The sequence below is a fragment of the Bubalus bubalis genome, chromosome 12 (assembly GCF_019923935.1).
Source record: "Bubalus bubalis isolate 160015118507 breed Murrah chromosome 12, NDDB_SH_1, whole genome shotgun sequence".
Classification (NCBI taxonomy): Eukaryota; Metazoa; Chordata; class Mammalia; order Artiodactyla; family Bovidae; genus Bubalus; species Bubalus bubalis.
Genome location: NC_059168.1, coordinates 72,352,751 through 72,370,863, shown reverse-complemented (window position 1 = coordinate 72,370,863; position 18,113 = coordinate 72,352,751). Strand labels below are relative to the sequence as shown.

The window sequence follows — 18,113 nt, the reverse complement described above, 5'->3', positions numbered from 1 at the left end:
AAGGAAAAAGAAGTACACAATTTACCTTGAAGACCTTTGAAGGTACCCTTTGGTGCTCACATTGCTCAGAGGGTAAACCTCTGACCATGCTGGTCCAGGAACCAGGCTGGGAGACTTGTACAGAGCATGTGGCTCTTCCAGGTTGCATCTGCAGAGCCTATTGTGAATGTATTTCCTCATGAGATCAAGCACCTGAAGGCACTTATGTTGTTAATACCACCTGTCTGTGCTGGCTGCTGGGCAGGGACCCTACTCCTCTTCAGGGACCTACCTAGATTTGAATAAGCACACGAAACTTGTTGGGTGGATAAAGCATTCCACATACAAGATTAGGCCTAGTCCTTAGGGTTTTTTCCTTTCCATAGCATGGCAAATTCTGATTTGATTTTCTCCCTTACATACTCAATATGAAGGATCCTCAAACAAGTAAACGAACCTCCTTCTCCATCTTAAGTCAGTTTGAAATTTAAATTTCCATTTTCAGAAAAAGTGGTGCATTTGTCTGGAAGAATTTTCTTTGATAAACTTCTTAATTCTTTAATTCATCTGTACATGGAGTCTAGTGGAATGACAGATTTTACAAATTATACCTGTCATAATTTCTATCAATTCAGGTGATATGTAAGGGCTGCTGACCAACTCCCCCACACACACGCCAAAAAGAGAGCAAAACCAGAGGATTCTTTGGACCCCAGGTCAAATCATAATGATAATAACTAGTGTTGATATAGTGCTTTATATTCAACAAAAAGTTCAGTAATTTCATAAATGTTCTCACTTAATTAGTGCCCTAAGGTATTGTCTGGTCCCTGGGCGCTTTGCCTGGATTCAAATGGGCCCCATTCCCAGAACAAAGCTCTGCTGACATGTCTCAAAGAATTCTTAAATTGTAGCCAGCCTGAGCACAGGCTCCTCCCTAAGAGAAAAAAGCTGGAGTGAGTCAAAGGGAAAATCGTGTGTTTGTCCACCTTCTGGTTCTGGTACCCAAGATGTAAAGCACCCACTGGTGGGCTGATGGCCACTGTTCTAATCCTCCTCTTTGGGGAGTCCCTGGCGGTGGTCCCCTGGCTCTCTGAAGGGAGGAGGGCACTGAATGTTAAGCCCAGAAGTCTTGGTACACGGTGTCCTTGCCAGAAAAGGACAGGAGAGGGAGGCAGGTGGTGGTCTGTGCTTGGATAATAATGAGAATAATTACTAATAATCTGTGAGCAATTAATAGAGCAGATCTGATTTATTAACTCCTCATAACCCCTACAAAAGTAGGTAATCTGCTATAACAGTACATTTCAATTGTACGGTGCTTAATCAAAATGGTGTGATCACTGACCTAGAGCCAGACATCCTGGAATGTGAAGTCAAGGGGGCCTTAGAAAGCATCACTACGAACAAAGCTAGTGGGGGTGATGGAATTCCAGTTGAGCTATTCCAAATCCTGAAAAATGATGCTGTGAAAGTGCTGCACTCAATATGACAGCAAATTTGGAAAACTCAGCAGTGGCCACAGGACTGGAAAAGGTCAGTTTTCATTCCAATCCCAAAGAAAGGCAATGACAAAGAATGCTCAAACTGCCGCACAATTGCACTCATCTCACACGCTAGTAAAGTAATGCTCAAAATTCTCCAAGCCAGGCTTCAGCAATATGTGAACCGTGAACTTCCTGATGTTCAAGCTGGTTTTAAAAAAGGCAGAGGAACCAGAGATCAAATGGCCAACATCCACTGGATCATGGAAAAAGCAAGAGAGTTCCAGAAAAACATCTATTTCTGCTTTATTGACTATGCCAAAGCCTTTGACTGTGTGGATCACAATAAACTGTGGAAAATTCTGAAAGAGATGGGAATACCAGACCACCTGATCTGCCTCTTGAGAAATTTGTATGCAGGTCAGGAAGCAACAGTTAGAACTGGACATGGAACAACAGACTGGTTCCAAATAGGAATAGGAGTTCGTCAAGGCTGTATATTGTCACCCTGTTTATTTAACTTATATGCAGAGTACATCATGAGAAATGCTGGACTGGAAGAAACAAAAGCTGGAATCAAGATTGCCGGGAGAAATATCAATAACCTCAGATATGCAGATGACACCACCCTTATGGCAGAAAGTGAAGAGGAACTCAAAAGCCTCTTGATGAAAGTGAAAGTGGAGAGTGAAAAAGTTGGCTTAAAGCTCAACATTCAGAAAACGAAGATTATGGCATCCGGTCCCATCACTTCATGGGAAATAGATGGGGAAACAGTGGAAACAGTGTCAGACTTTATTTTTCTGGGCTCCAAAATCACTACAGATGGTGACTGCAGCCATGAAATTAAAAGACACTTACTCCTTGGAAGGAAAGTTATGACCAACCTAGATAGCATATTCAAAAGCACAGACATTACTTTGCCAACAAAGGTTCGTCTAGTCAAGGCTATGGCTTTTCCTATGGTCATGTATGGATGTGAGAGTTGGACTGTGAAGAAAGCTGAGTGCTGAAGAATTGATGCTTTTGAACTGTGGTGTTGGAGAAGACTCTTGAGAGTCCCTTGGACTGCAAGGAGATCCAACCAGTCCATTCTGAAGGAGATCAGCCCTGGGATTTCTTTGGAAGGAATGATGCTAAAGCTGAAACTCCAGTACTTTGGCCACCTGATGTGAAGAGTTGACTCATTGGAAAAGACTGATGCTGGGAGGGATTGGGGGCAGGAGGAGAAGGGGACGACAGAGGATGAGATGGCTGGATGGCATCGCTGACTCGATGGACATGAGTCTCAGTGAACTCCAGGAGTTGGTGATGGCCAGGGAGGCCTGGCGTGCTGCGATTCATGGGGTTGCAAAGAGTCGGACATGACTGAGCGACTGATCTGATCTGATCTGATTACACATTTAATTTTTCACCTGTTAATTACAAGCCATCGAATGAACACTAAACACAATGCATAATCCATGACACCTTGTACATTATTGCACTCGCTCCCCACAAGCACCCTATGGCTAGGCCCTGAACTGTCCTCCTCGTGCAGCAAAGGATACTGAGACTTGGAGATGCAGCATCACTTGATCTCACGGCTAAGTGAATGATTCAGGCAGGTGTCCAAAAAGTGCCCCTCCCTTCCAAAGTCTGGGCCTTCATTCTGCCTCTTTTGACCCTCACAATAACAGAGTGGATAATCACTGCCCTACAGTTAATGAAATTGAAGGCGGGAGGAGAAGGGAACAACAGAGGATGAGATGGTTGAATGGCATCACCAACTCAAGGGACATGAGTTTGAGTAAAATCCGGGAATTGGTGATGGACAGGGAGGCCTGGCATGCTGTAGTCCATGGGGTCGCAAAGAGTTGGACACGACTGAGCGACTGAACTGAATTGAACAGTTGGAAAGCAGAGTTTCAGCTGAGGGAAGAGGCTCATTCTGGGTCACCCAGGCATTTGACCTACTGGCCACACAGACCAAGTCCTTCTACATGCTCCAGGACACTGTAAGATTGAACAGCGGCTCTAGTACCTTACAGAGCCTCCACTGGGGCTCTTCTGAAAGTGGAGAGGCAAACTAATCAAATTCAACAAAATCTCCAAGCTGGGTGGGATGACTGCCACTCTGAATATTACAATGTGAATCCAAATCACCATTGTAGGTTTGAGAAAAGGGCAAGAGTGAACAGAATAACGTTCAATAACAAAGCAGTGCGGGATCCTGTAGTCAGACCTAGATCTTGATCTCAGCTCCGCCCCTTTGAGCTGTTGGACTCTGGGTGAGTTCCTCGCCTTTGAGATCCTGTTTCCCTCTTCCCTTCCACAAATGCGCTTCCCACTTCCACTTCCCTTCCCACTTCCACAAGTGGGCAAAGAATCCGCCCGCAATGCAGGAGACCTGGTTTGATCCCTGGGTTGGGAAGATACCCTGGAGAAGGGAAAGGCTACCCACTCCAGTATTCTGGCCTGGAAAATTCCATGAACTGTATAGTCCATGGGGTCCCAAAGAGTTGACTGAGTGACTTTCACTTTCTTCCCTCTTCCATAAAGTGGGTATCAATATCTTTCTCTTAAAGGATTAAAATATTTACATAAAATATGCAGGAAAGGCTAGATAAATATTTGCTTTAATTCCTATTGAGAAAGGTTTTGATTAATGCAACTATAGAGGGGAAAATAGCTCAACAGAAGGGCTGGTTTCATAAAGGAGTACCAGAAAAAAATCAGATGAAGGCAGTAATGGGTGGTTGGTTTGTTTTAACTGTTGTATTGATATTTCTTTGGACTCATTTGACAAATGAAAATCCAAGTCCAGCTTGGTGGCTAGAGTGAGGGGATTCTTTCCAATATTCTCAGCTCCTCAGCTCTGGTCAAGGGTTAATAATGTATTGCGTTGTGGAGGGTGACAGGTGGGGAACAAAAAGATGATTAAAGATCTGACTCTCAGAGTAACGCTTTTGTTCTCTGAAGGTGTTTGTATATATTTAAGTTGTGTTTCTTGTCCCATTAATCTTGCTAATAGTTAGATTGAATTTTATTTAAGGGAGAAAATGGCTTAAAACAAAGCCCCTTTATCCTTATCGGTATAATGTTGGTATTGTGAGACTATGAAATTTCTAGGTTCCTTCTGGCTTGAAGAATCTTCATATGAGTGTGAAACAAATACAAATTTAAAACTGTAGATTTCCACAATGGGGTCAGGGCATTTGGAAGCATCCAATGATCCCTTCTTTAGGGTGGTTTATGATCATTCGGTTTCCAAGAGAAGACAAGCTTTTATTTCAAAACTAAACTTTGAAATTTAAAAATAAAGGGAGAGGAGTGGGAGGGGGTGGGAGGTGGGAAGGAGGTTCAAGAGGGAAGGGACATACATATACCCATGGTGATTCATGTTGATATATGGCAGAAATCAACACGATATTATAAAGCAATCATCCTCCAATTAAAAATTAATTATTAAAAAATAAAAGAAAAAAAAAGGTTTCCAAGGTCAGAAGGAAAGATTTAAATTTTTGAAGAGCTCATCAGCATTTCAAGGGCAGTGATAAGCCACAGGAATTTACTTTGCTGTTTTCAGCTCAAGCACTGCCACCCCCAGCCTCCCCAGGTCTCCTCTCCCCTGACTCTGTGTCAGGCTGGGTGGCCACAGCTCTGGGGCCTGAAACTTCCAGTCTCACTCTCCTCTGTTCCTGTTTGTTTATCTGATCTTCTTCATGCTTCCTCTGTTTTCTCGCAATGTCCATTTGTCCATCTTTCTGATGCCTTTTTGGCCCCTGCCCAGTGACGCTGACCTGAATATAGAACTTTGACTGCTGGCTCACAATTCTTTTTTTTTACGGCTAATGAGTTCTCCAGAGTAGGTTATCGTGGAGTATGAGCCGAGGGAAGAGGTGGAAAGAGAAAGCAGAGGAAGAAATTTAGCACGAAGGTCCTCAGGGATGTTAGAGAACACCCTTCTCAGAGGGTACCTTGAGGAGGAACAGGTGAAACTGTAGGAGGAATCTCTGGGTGCCAGTGACTTGTCTTGGCTTCCCTTGAGAGTCACTCATTCATAGTCACTACAGTCTGTCACCTTCTGTAGAGGAGGGCAGGCTGGAGCAGGAAGAGCTCAGCTTTGCATCAGGCAGATGGGGCCCGGAATAACATGGTTGTGCTGCTCTGAGTCTCGGGATGCAGATCTCCTCGTCTGCAAGAAATGAGCAGTGCTGCTGCCATATGTGGGGTGGTGGAAAGGCTCACATGTGTTCTAAAAACACCTACCTAGAGACTTCCCTGGTGATCCAGTGGCTAAGACTCTGAGCTCCCAATGCAGGGGGCCCGGGTTTAATCCCTGGTCAGGGAAACAGACCTCATATACAGCAACTGAGCATTCACCTGCTGCAACTAAAGATCCCAAATGTGGCAACTAAGACCCAGTGCAGCCAAACAAATAAACATGTAAAAACCAAACAAATAACACCTACTAGTCTTTCCTCCCTCCCTTTTTAGTCCTTTGCATGCCAATTATTCAGAATATCGCTATAGGAGACTTCCCTGGTGGTTCAGTGGTTAAGACTTTGCCTTCTGGTGCCACGTGGTGGGGGAGGGGTGGGGGTGGTGTGTTGGTTCTATCCCTGATTGGGAAGCTAAGATCCCACATGCCTCAAGGCCAAAAAACCAGGACATAAAACAGAAACAACATTGCAACAAATTCAATAAAGACTTTAGAAAAGGTTGACATTAAAAAAAAAAAAACTTAGAAAAATAAACAAAAAACTCTTAGAAAAAGAAAAAACTTGCTGTTAAGGCAATTTGGAACCCCTAACACATTTTCTCATAAAAGCCAGTGGTCCTGAGTTTTGTGAAGGCACTGACTCCAGCCTACCTTACCATTCCCCCCTCTTCCTACCTCCATCCACAAACTTGACTTTTAAGCCATGATGGAATCCTCAGCTGTCTTCCCCCTCAGCTTCACTACCCACAAACTTTTACTCCTTCATCCTGGAATCTCAGACCTCTGCTTAGAAGAATTCAGCAAGTCAATATCCAGGTGAAATCCAAATCCAGCTGATGATCTGTTCAGAACTGATTTTTCTCTTGCCTGAATTGCCATTCCACTTCACCTAAGCTGGTCATGGGAGCTTTACAATACAAGTCACAACATACTTCCTTTCATGACTGTTATAACGGTAGCACAGTGTTCAATAACCACTTATTGTTAAATAAATGAACAATAAAAGCTACATTTGTTGAGTGTATGCTATATGTTAGGTAGTGTACTATGCCTTTTATATGCATTTCCTCATGTAATTATCACAGCAAGGTTAAAAAAATATATTATGGTCCCCACACTCGGCTTCCCAGGTGGCTGATCAGTTAAGAACCCCCCTGACAAAGCAGAGACGTTAAAAGATGCGGGTTCTACCCCTGCGTCCAGAAGATGCCCTGGAAAAGGACATGGCAACCCACTCCAGTTTTCTTGCCTGGAGAATCCCATGGACAGAGGAACCTGGCGGGCTGCAGTCTATAGGGTTGCACAGAGTCAGACGCGACTGAAGCGATTTAGCACACACACATGGTCCCCACACTCTGGGGAGCTAAGGTTCAGATGGACCAAGTAACCCTCTCAAAGTCAAGTATCCAGAAAGGAGAGCAAAGATTCCAACCTAGAAATGTGTGAACCCCAAGTCCTGTTTTCCTTCTACTTTCCAAGAGATAGAGCCTAAGTTAAAAATACATAGAATTAACTACTGGGACCATTTACAACCTCATGTTTGGATGTGACTTTCAGCAATGCCCCAGGCCAACAAATAACCTCTAGGCAGCTCTTTTCTGACCTGGGGAGGCAGGCCCACCCAAGACAGCAAAGAAGCAGCAGTCCAAATGTGAGGTCTATTAAATGCTGCAGAGAAAGTTTACTGCCACTAGAGGGCTCCCTCCTCCTTAGGCAAAAAGTGCAGCCTGGACCGTGCAAGTGGACCGTCCAAGTGGACCCCGCTGCCCTGAGCCGGCTCCACTCCACCTCCCTCAAGTTCAACCCATTTTACCCAAATCCCTGGGACAGCAGCAGAAGTTGGCCAGCCTAGAGGAATCCCTTGGTACTTCCACAAGCTGGAGCAGTGGCGGAAGGAGGAGCCATTTGCCCCATGTTTTCACAAGCACATTCCATCCTCCTCGTCTGGGTTAGAAATGCTTTGAGGTCGTCAGTTGAAGTTCCAATACTTTGGCCACCTGATGTGAAGAGCCGACTCATTGGAAAATACCCTGATGCTGGGAAAGATTAAGGGCAAGAGGAGAAGGGGGGTGACAGAGGATGAGATGGTTGGATGGTATCACCTACACAATGAACATGAGATTTTGGAAACCCCAGGAGATAGTGATAGTCCAGGAAGCCTGATGTGCTGCAGTCCATGGAGTCGCAAATGGCTGGACATGACTTGGAGACTGAACAACTAACAATGCTTAGTGGGGGCCGGGGGTGGGGGATGGAAGTTGGTCTCCCTGCATAAATAAGCTCAGGATGTGAGAGGGAGTGGAAAAGAAAACCTTCCTCCGAGGAGAAGTGGAGGCTCTGTGGTGGTAATCCAGAAGTGAGTTCCAACTGCCAGCCTGGTGGGCTGCAAGCTCTGAGCCTACAGCAAAGGAGTACAGAGCAAGTGACCCAAGGAGACCTCACTTCAATGGGCTCTCTGGAGGCCAGGCACCCTCAGATTTTGCTGAGAGGGGGTCGGGGTGTGGTGGTCGGTGGGAAGGCCTTCTGGTGTAATGAAGTACAGTTTTGTTTGAAAATATCCTGCCGGGAGAAACCTCTCTTGGGGCCATGGTTGCTACAGTCAGGGAACTCCATCTTCACCACTTCCCAGGGGCCCTGCTGGGGAGGTGATTCTGCAGCAGCCCCTTGGGGTTCCCCGGGGTTGGAATGAGGACTCAATGCTGCATTTTAACACTTATCAACAGTAACGCATGAAGTGAAAACAGGCAAATTACTGAACTGTATCTAAGCTATTATTACAACTACAGGAAAGAACAGATAACTGGTAAAGAGTTGAGAGGCTATTTGGAAGGAGGTAAAGGCCTGGTGATCCTCCCCTTTTTAGACTTGTGATTTTGTTAGATTATGTGTGTATGCAAAAGTTGAAGAAAAAGGGTGAAGCGAAGGTAAATTGAGTTACAAAACATTTCCAAAGGCTTCACCATGCCCTGATAGGAGGTTTCAGAAACTGGACGGGCAGCTTGGACCTGAGAGCCCTGGATGGAGAAGCGGTAGCCGAGAGCATGAACTCTGGGTTCGAGGCCCCAGAAGGGACAGATGAGAACTGAGGTGGCCCCGCGTGGCAGATCACGTTGTACATGGGAACATTTTCCTATAACTACATCCCGCCCTCGCTATCCTACAATTCCGCCAGGCGCCCAGGGTAGGACTGGATCTTGGCGGTAATCAGGCGGCCTTAGCCTGGCCTGCAGAGAAGGGCAGGCCCGGCAGCAGCCAGCAGCCGGGGAGAGGCGACGAGGACATTGTTCCAGCCTCTCGGGTGGGGTCCTGCGGGGGGAGGGGACGCGGTAGCCGTCCCAGGGGACCTGTGCATCAGCGCGTCCAAGAGCCCGAGCTTTGTGAAGTGTCTTGAGTCACCATGGAAATCCGAAGGAACGCGGAGAAGGGCGCCCAGGGGTCGGCTGGTTCTCGGGCCGCGCCCTTCGTCCCCTCTCGGACCCTGGCCCCTCGGCAGGGCCTGTCGGGAGTTGTAGTCCCCAGGCGGTGGCCGCGCGCGCCGCCGAGGATGCAGGGCGCCGCCGGTCCCCGCCTCCCCCTAACCTGCTAGCGCGAGGTGGGGAGCGCTGGGGAGGAGCTGTCGCTCCCTTGATTGGCGGAGGCCTCCTCCAGCCCCCACCCAAGTCCCCTCCCCCGCTCGCGGCTTCGGACTTCGGAGCCCCTGCGCGCCAAGGCGGCGATCGAGCGAGCGCGCGTGCAGCCGCGCCGCCCTGAGCACCCGCAGCGCCGGCGCCGCGGCGAGACAGGAGGAGAACCCACCCACAGACAGAACCCCGCAGCCGCGGCATCCCGGAGGAGTGGGTGATGGCAGGGCGGGCGGTGGGCTTATTCTCCCCGGGCTGGGACGTCCGTCTCACACAGTCTGTTTCTCTGGGAGGAGCACAATAGGGCCGGGGTCGGAGTGCGCCTAGGGAACCGGCTGGTGGGAACGCGGCGGGAGGTGTGGTTTGGAATTCGGGGCAGCCTTTTCGGGCTAAACTGGGACCCGAATCGGTTCCTCTTTGTAAGCCCACAGAGCTCCAGGAGCGCCGACCGGTACCTTATTCATAGTAGGCGTTTAATAGATGCTCGTGGGATTGCAAAGAACTGGGGTGAGGAGGCTGGCTTGGTGGAAGGGGTTCGCTCCTAGGACACAGTAGACAGCCAGCCTCGTCGAGGTGCAGTGAATGGCTGGAGGGCTGGGCGGGGGCTTCTCTGGCCGTGGGCCCGTCCTGCCCGGTACCTTAAATCGGCGCCGTCCTCTGCCCGCACGGATCACCGCCCGCCCCCCCCCCCCCCCCCCGCCTCCCCGCTACGCCCCCAGCATACACACACACCCTCTGTCCCTCTCGCCTCCGGGTTGGAGTTTGCCCAGCCTGGACCGGACCCAGCGGCCCGTCCACGTCCGGCTAACGGGTGGACTATTCGCCGGCCGCCTCTGGAGGCACCTGTCTGAACCACAAAGGCCGCCCTTCGCTGCCCAGCCCAGAGCGGGCGCCAAGCTGAGTCCCTTCGCCCGAGCCCAGCGCGGGAGCCCTCCCGAGGGCATCGATCTTGGCGGGCGACGCCCCAGGCCGGGGGAGGAGGCAGGAGTCAGAGTTGGAGAGGAGCTGAGATGGAGAGAGGCGAAGGCAAGGCCTCCGTTTGAGCAAAGATGCGAAAGGATGGAACATAGGGATGGGTGGGAGGAGGGGGAACTGGAGACAGGTTTGAGGAAAGAGAAGGGTCTGAGCAGGGAGGGTCGGAGCTCGGAGCAGGTGGCGCGAGGCGAGGCTGGGGCTGATGAAGAATGTGGAGGGGAGGAGGGATGTGGGAGGGTGGAGACTGCCTGGGTTAGAGAAGAGTAGACGCTGGGGAGGAGGAGACCCACGCGAAGAGAGGGAGGGCTCTCCCTGGTGAGGGAGGTCTCCTGGGAAGGGAGGGGCAGGCAGCTGGGGGGTGGGGGGAGGCGGGTCTCGGGCCAGAAGACCCTCAACCCCGGCGAGGGACCCGGCGGTCCTGTGGCTGGCTGGGCGTGGCTCTTGGACCGGGCGACGGACACGGGATGGCGGATCGGGGACCGAGCCGGATGTCCCTGCGAGGAGCTTTGTCTCCCGGCTTGACACCAGCTCTTAGGGACTCGTTTAGGGTTTTGTGATAATCCGCAGCGCCACAGGCACACCCTTTTCTTCGCAGAGCTGAAAGGCTTGGTCCAGAGGCAGGTGATGCCAGGGAGGCGAAATGGGGGCCGCCTCCCGCCCGGAAGACCCGGAGAACAATAGCCGGCACTGGTGTCCTCCGCACCAGGAGCTAGGGCACCCCTAGAACTCGAGTGTGCAGTTTTCTGGTGCAGAAAACACTCCCGGAGAAATCAAAGGGCACGTGCTCTTTTCTTGGGGTTTGTGTTAGGGCAACAAACCCCACTGGTAATTCTCTGATGTGAGTCGCGCATCTCCGCCCCCCAGACTGTGGGACCCGCAGACAGACGCCGCCCCTGGCTTTGGTACCTTCTGGCTGCGGCGCCGCCCCCTGCCCCTTGCTGCTGACCAACCACCGAGACGGTCGGGGTCGGGGAAGACCTGTGGAGGTCGCCTCGGTGCTGAGCGGGCTCCCTGAGTAGCCGGCTTTGTCTGACGAGGCGGACGCGTGTGCTGTGCGTTCTTAGAGGGAGCAATCAGGGCTGGTGCGGTTTGTGATAAAATGGAAGAGAAGCAGTCGTGGAAATTACCCGCTACGGGTGCAGCTCCTGGCCTTAAAGCCGGCAGCTAGGGGACCAGTGCTTCCCCTTTGCCGGTGACCACACCCAAGCCAGTGTATCCAACCTTTGCAGATTTCACTTGTAGTGTCTGCTGACCTAAGAGAGGGACGACTCTGTGATAGGAGGCGTCTCCTTGCCCATGGGAAAGCAGATGGACAGAAATGGAAACACAAAAAGGAGCTCAACAGAGCTTTCCTTGCATTCAGTCTTGCTTGCTGTCTAAGCATCTTTCACACCAGGCTAGCAGTGTCTTAACATGTGAGATGACAGCCAGAAACCAACATTCAGTTTTACAGATTTTCTTTGATGATTGTTTAGTTGATATTAAAGCTGACTCTTTAGCATAGACTTATACTTTTAAATGGTCATTCATTTTAAAAAGACAAAACAAACAAAAAACAAGACAGAAGCATTTTTATTCCAAAAGTGAAGGAAGAAGCTTGGCTCAATGACAAGCAGACCATCATAAGAAAAATCGCTGTGACATATTTGGCCTGGAGTTGACTGATGAGCCTTTGGGCTCTCATAACCTGGCTTTGAAACCTCAAGATTTTACTCGGATTGATGTATAAGGTGAGGGACTGTGATGTGACTGTCACCTACCTATTACCCAGCACATATGGTAGCTGCCAATGTGAATTCTTCCTACCTGGGCTATACCCAGCAGTAGCAAAAGTAGGCTATGTCCTGATACTTTTTTTAAATGACGATGCTTTGCAGAGGTGCCTCTCGGTATTTACAAAGGACTAGCTGGAATGTTGTTCATTGGATGTGTTTAACTAAAATAATAGACCTATCTATCTCCAGAGTAAGTGAAAACCAGGAATCTCTATATTGGATCCCTGGTGGCTCAAACAGTAAAGAATCTGTCTGCAAGTGGGAGACCAGGGTTCAATTCCTGGGTCGGGAACATCCCCTGGAGAAGAGAATGGCTACTCACTCCATTATTCTTGCCAAGAGAATTCCATGGACAGAGGAGCCCAGAGTAGGTGAAAACCAAGAATCTCTATATTAGAACACCCAGAATCTGGTACTAAAGGTTTTTTTCTTATTAAAAAACTCCCAATGAGACATATTTTGTTGGTTTATTCTTCTTGAAAGAATTTTATGGACTTAAGGGTGTAATCCTATTATTTTAGAGCACTGTGTGAACATCCAATCCAATTTTTTCCTCATGGGGAGTCAGTTCATAGATAAGGAATATTAGTATGACCAGCCCATTTCTGCAGGGAAGATAGAAAGCAGTATCCTCCTACCTGCCCTGTGAAAATGCCTGGGAGACAGACAGGAGAGGCAGGTGGCCGTAGAAAAGGACTTTATGTCCCTAGAATTCTAGAGTGCCCACATGGGCAGCATGTGAGATCTTAGTATCCTGACCAGGGGCCGAACCAGCACCTCCTGCAGCGGAAGCATGGAGTCTTAACCACTGGACCACCAGAGAAGTCCACAGAGTGCCATTCTTAACTCCCATCTCCCTGACTTTGGAAACCTCAGCTAGGTATACAAAAGATGTTTGTGGGACATGAACACTTGGCCGTTTTCAACATAGCCTCTTCAGATTTAAGTCAGGGTAATAGTATTTGAAATACATTGCATGTTTCCACCACGGGAAGCAGTTACCCAGCAAGGCAAGTGTGTACAATGGGCCAAAATCGGTTTGAGGACTTGGTTAGGCTTCATCTGCCTAACTGTCTTTCTGCCATGGATAGCTAAGAATTCTCCTCTTTGATAATAGCTCCCTTGACAAAAATTCAGCTTCAGGGAATGGAACTGTAAGCCAAAGGCCATCACAATTGTGGATAAATTTCTGGAGTAAATCAGAATTTAGTTTAATATTGAGAGCCAGGGAAGTTGGTACTATTAGAAAAGAGTATGTAAGATCCAGTCTATCTTTCTCGTGTCAAAACTAACCAAATTCTGATAGAATATAATCCTGTTCACACATTTTTGATTTCAGAGCTATAAGAAAATATTTCAGAAAAGGTTTCTAAAGACTTAGTTGACAGTCACCTAGAGAAGAACAATAATACAGGAAACCTTTGTCGATGTGAAAACCTGTAAGGAGAAGTTGGTATAAAATGAAATCAAATGACAGTAAACAAGTAAGAAGGTAATTGATTTTCTTGTACTGCTAGTGAACAAATAAGAAATAATTTCAAGATCACTTTGTCTTAAATTTTTTATATGAAAATGAAAGGTGCAAATACTATGGTATGACTCTTTAAAGCAGACACATTATATACTTAAAAGAGTTGCATGAAACAATATTGTATATGGTTTGTTCTATTTCAGTCTTGGAAATTTCTTCCATCTAAAATAAATGGACTTAACCATAGCATCCCCTGACCCTCTCACACCCTCCCATCAATCACAGCCCAGTTCTATGCTGTTCCTTTGCCTCCTCCACATGGACTCCCTCCCTCCTTACAATCCAGACTCAGAAGCAATGTACACAGGAAGGAGAGCCTGGCTCTGAGCCAGAAAGCTGGAAGTTGAGTCCCAGCCCCAACCGACACTTGCTGTCTGTCTGTCCATCCTTCAACGACTAATTTTTCTCTTAAGAACTCAGTTTCTTCATTTGTTCAGTTTATATGAGTTAACATATGTATAGCCTGAGAACAGAGTCTGGCCCCTAGTAAGTGCTCAATAAATGTCAGTTATCACCATCAGCACCATCATCATACTCTAACCCCAGAATGTGTGCCCCTAAAAACATTTCGATTCCCTGTTTAATCTTTCATCCCCAGAGGTCAGGGTAAGCTGCTATAGGGTTATCAATAGTGGGAATAGAAAGAAAGATTAGGACTCTGTTCTGAAGGTCCCACTCTGTAAATAGTAGGAATAGCTCTGTGTTGACTGTTAGCCTCCTTAAACACAGCTGTTTTGAGCAGCTGAGGACTTGCAGAGTTAAGAATGTTCCAGAACTGCTCTGACCCAGCTTTGCCAAAACTTCCCTGTGTATAGAGTTGGCTTGGCAACTGCTCCTGCTCCTACATCATCTAAAGAACATCAGGCATCCATAACTGGTTGAGACAGCTGTTCTGAGACTGTTCTGTTGTTGGTGTGGGAAAGAGTGATCATGTTTGGTTGATGGCAAATTGTTGAGAATAAAAATATCTCAAGTTTTCTGGCTAAGAAATAAAAGCAGCACAGAATTACCTGTTTAACAAAAACTTTCAAAGTACTTGCTCTGTGCTAGGGGTTGTTCTAGTTCCTATGAGTTGAGTACAATACTGTTGTTATCCCCATTTTACAGAGGAAGCAAATGAGAAGAGACAGAGAAAAGCTTTGCACCCAAGGACTCTGCTCAGAGCCTATATGAGTCAGGGTTCTCCAGAGAAACAGAACCAATAAGGATTGGCTTATGAGACTGTGGGGGCTGGCAAGTCTGATGTATGTAGGGCAGGCCAGTGGGCTGGAAGCTTTCAGGTGGGAGCTGATGTTGCAAGGACCCCATACTGGTTAGTCTTAAAGCAAAATTGCTTCCTCTTCTTGGGAAACCTTGATTTTTCTCTTAAGGTCCTTCAGCTACATTCGACTACATTGTATGAGGCTCACCTACATTATTGGGGAAAATCTTAAAGTCAGCTGGCATAACCATACCTATAAAATACCTTCCCAGCAACACATATAGATGTTTGTTTGACTGAATGACTACTGTAGCCTAGTCAAGGTGACACACACATAAAAAAACTATCACAGGGTCCATGCTTTTTTAAACACTACCCCAAGCTAAGAGCCTTATTTGCAATAAACTAAAGAATTAGCAATGGCCTATGTATCCCACTACAAAATGCTGCTCCTTACTGTGTTGAAAATACAATTTGGATCTCTCTTTTTCATCCATGTAGCTTCTAGCACAAATTGTTGCTCACAGCAAGCATTTAATAGATAATATTTCATTTGACTCGTGAGTTTGAGATTTTACAAATGACTAGATTCTAGATTCTCTTGAATCAAGGCAAGAGTGGTACTTCCCTGGTAGTCCAGGGGATAAGACTCACTTCCCCAGCAGAAGGCACCAGCAGTAGGCGCAGGTTCAATCCTCAGTTGGGGAACTAAGATCCTGCATTCAGGACCAGCCAAAAAACAGAACCAAACAACAAGAGAATATCTGCATTCTGAATTAGGTATTGTGTCACTCTTCACCTCCCAACAGCTGTCCATTGTCATTGGTTCAGCAAAGATTCTGGGGTCTGTCACTGTCTCCACTCCTCGTGAAAGTGCCTTGTACACAGTAGCAGTGCCCAGGACTCAGTCACACCACCTCTGTGTCCGTTCAGTGTCCCCTGACAGGCATTCCCTTTGTTGATTTCAGATTCACCAGGGGCTCCCTCCAGTTTCTCAGGCCTTTGGGCTTTATTCTCCCTGCCTTTGTCTGGTCCTCTCCTTCCCTTTGTTATCCCCCAGAGCGTGACCCACTATTGATGGAGAAGCCGCCTCCTTTCTCATTTTTAGCACTTTAACCAGATTTATGTCTTTGTGGATCAATACATTCATTCTGTTATGAAATTCACATGTAGTCTCCGATTTTTTCCTTTACTGCTTTTTTGTTCCTTTACTGCTCTTTTTCAACAGATGTGAAACTTAACTTTAAGGAAGTTACTCAGGATGTTTTAAGTTTGACATGTTGCCGAATATATGGGCCACACACATACATAAAATAGTAGTTTGAGGGGGTGAGCATGCATTTTTAAAGTATTTTCATTTTTTAAACTTTTTAGTAAAGTGTAACATATATATACCTGGAGTGCTGCAGTCCATGGGGTCACAAAGAGTCAGACACGACTGAGCAACTGAACTGAACCGAACAGATATAGAGAAAAATATACAAGTCATAAGTGTATAGCTTACTGAATTTTCACAAACTGAACATGGCCATGAAACCGCACCTGATCAAGAAACAGGCTACTAGCACATACCCCAAAGCCCCCCTTCAGTCGCCTCCTAGTCACTACTCTTCCTCCAGGGTCTCGAACCACTATCAGCATAGATCAGCTTTGCCTATTTTTGAACTTTTTACAGATGGAATCATATACTGGGTACTCTTTCAAAAAGTGGCTTCTTTTGCTCAGTATTACATTTGCTGCATTTCATATGCTCATTTTCATTGCCATATAGCATTCCATTGTGTAAATGTACCACAATTTACTATCCATTATGTTGTTAGTGGGTATTCGGCTAGTTTTCGTTTGATGCTACTGTGAATACTTTATTGTGACGATTCTAGCGCACATCTTTTGGTGAACAAACATGTGTTTCTCTTGGTTATATATTTAGGAGTAGAATTCGGGTCAAGGATATGCATATGTTATGTTTTAGTAGACCATGCCAAATAGTAAGACTAATGGTGAAATTTTTTTAAAAAGTCAATCCCAAGGCATGCAATGCTGTGATTAAACTATTTTTTGAAGCCCTAAATGTTGGCATAATTTTGTGGCTTGATCAGAGATTGGTTTTAAACTCTTACTCTTCAGTAAAAAATAGAACTCTGGCTGTGTCTGACTCCAAGGTAGCTGAAATGAACATTTTAAAACTAATGGCTGTGCTTGGGCTTGCTACAGCTACTTCCTTCTGTTTCTTAAGGAAAAGCTGAGAATCAGGTTATAGTTGCAGTGTGGGTCCAAAGATCATTTGGGAGATGACCAGTCAGATTTGAATAAGATTAACAAGCGATTTTTACTCTGTTAACTATTCTTATATTGGGTCAAAATGCAATTTTGAATTGTGTGATTTTGGTGACTTAAGAAAATTCTTCAAAAAGTACCAACTTGAAATCAGAACATTCAGATTTTTTTTTTTTTAATTATAACTATTTTTTTTGTATTTTTCTGTTTTTCTTTTAATTTTATTTATTTATTTATCTTATTTATTTGGCTGTGCTGAGTCTTCATTTCTCTAGTTGTGGCAAGCTAGAGGGGGCTACTCTCTATTTGCTGTGCTCAGGCTTCTCATTGTGGTGGCTTCTCGTTGCAGAGCACAGGCTCTAGGTGTGCAGGGAGAAAGTTCAGATTTCTTATTTGGGAATAAGAATTATAGCATATATCCTGTTTTTGTGGGTTTTTTAAAAAGACTTAAGCTGAACAATTTGGGGGGGATGTTAATCTTATTTAATAGGTTTCTCTGGTGACTCAGGTGGTAAAGAATCTGTCTGCAGTGCAGGAGACCTGGATTCGATTCCTGGGTTGGGAAGATCCTCTGGAGAAGGGAATGGCTATCCATTCCAGTGTTCCTGCCTAGAGAATTTCATGGACAGAGGAGTTGGCAGGCTATAGTCCATGGGATTGCATAGAGTCGGATACAGCTAAGCAACTAACACTTTCACTTTTCACTAATCTTATTTATTTACTTTTTCTCTCTTTTTAATTCAAGTATAGTTCATTTACAATGCTGTGTTAGTTCAGGTATACAGTAAAGTGATTCAGATAGATCTCTATCTGAAAAAAAAAATATATATATATATTATATACATATATATTCTTTTTTAGATTCTTTTCCTTTAAGGGTTATTACAAAATATTGAATATAGTTCCCAATGCACATTATTTTTACAATAGGATTATAACGGAAAAAAACCTCTGCAACTACTGAAAAACAATACAGATGAGGCATAAAGACATGAACAGTAGGCTCCAGATTGTGGGTATAGGCAAATCCATCTCTTCTCCATAGCCAGTCTTCACTGTTGGCCCAG

General features: G+C 46.2%; 1 protein-coding gene across 1 annotated transcript in view; it reads left to right on the top strand.

Moving 5' to 3' along the window:
- Positions 1–9,248: 9,248 nt before the first annotated feature.
- The window catches only part of DPYSL5 (dihydropyrimidinase like 5), an 89,418-nt gene continuing 80,553 nt past the window's right edge, over positions 9,249–18,113 (top strand). The window contains exon 1 of the mRNA XM_006046210.3: positions 9,249–9,500. The gene's annotated coding sequence lies outside the window, so the exon portion shown is untranslated. The remainder of the gene's footprint in view (positions 9,501–18,113) is intronic.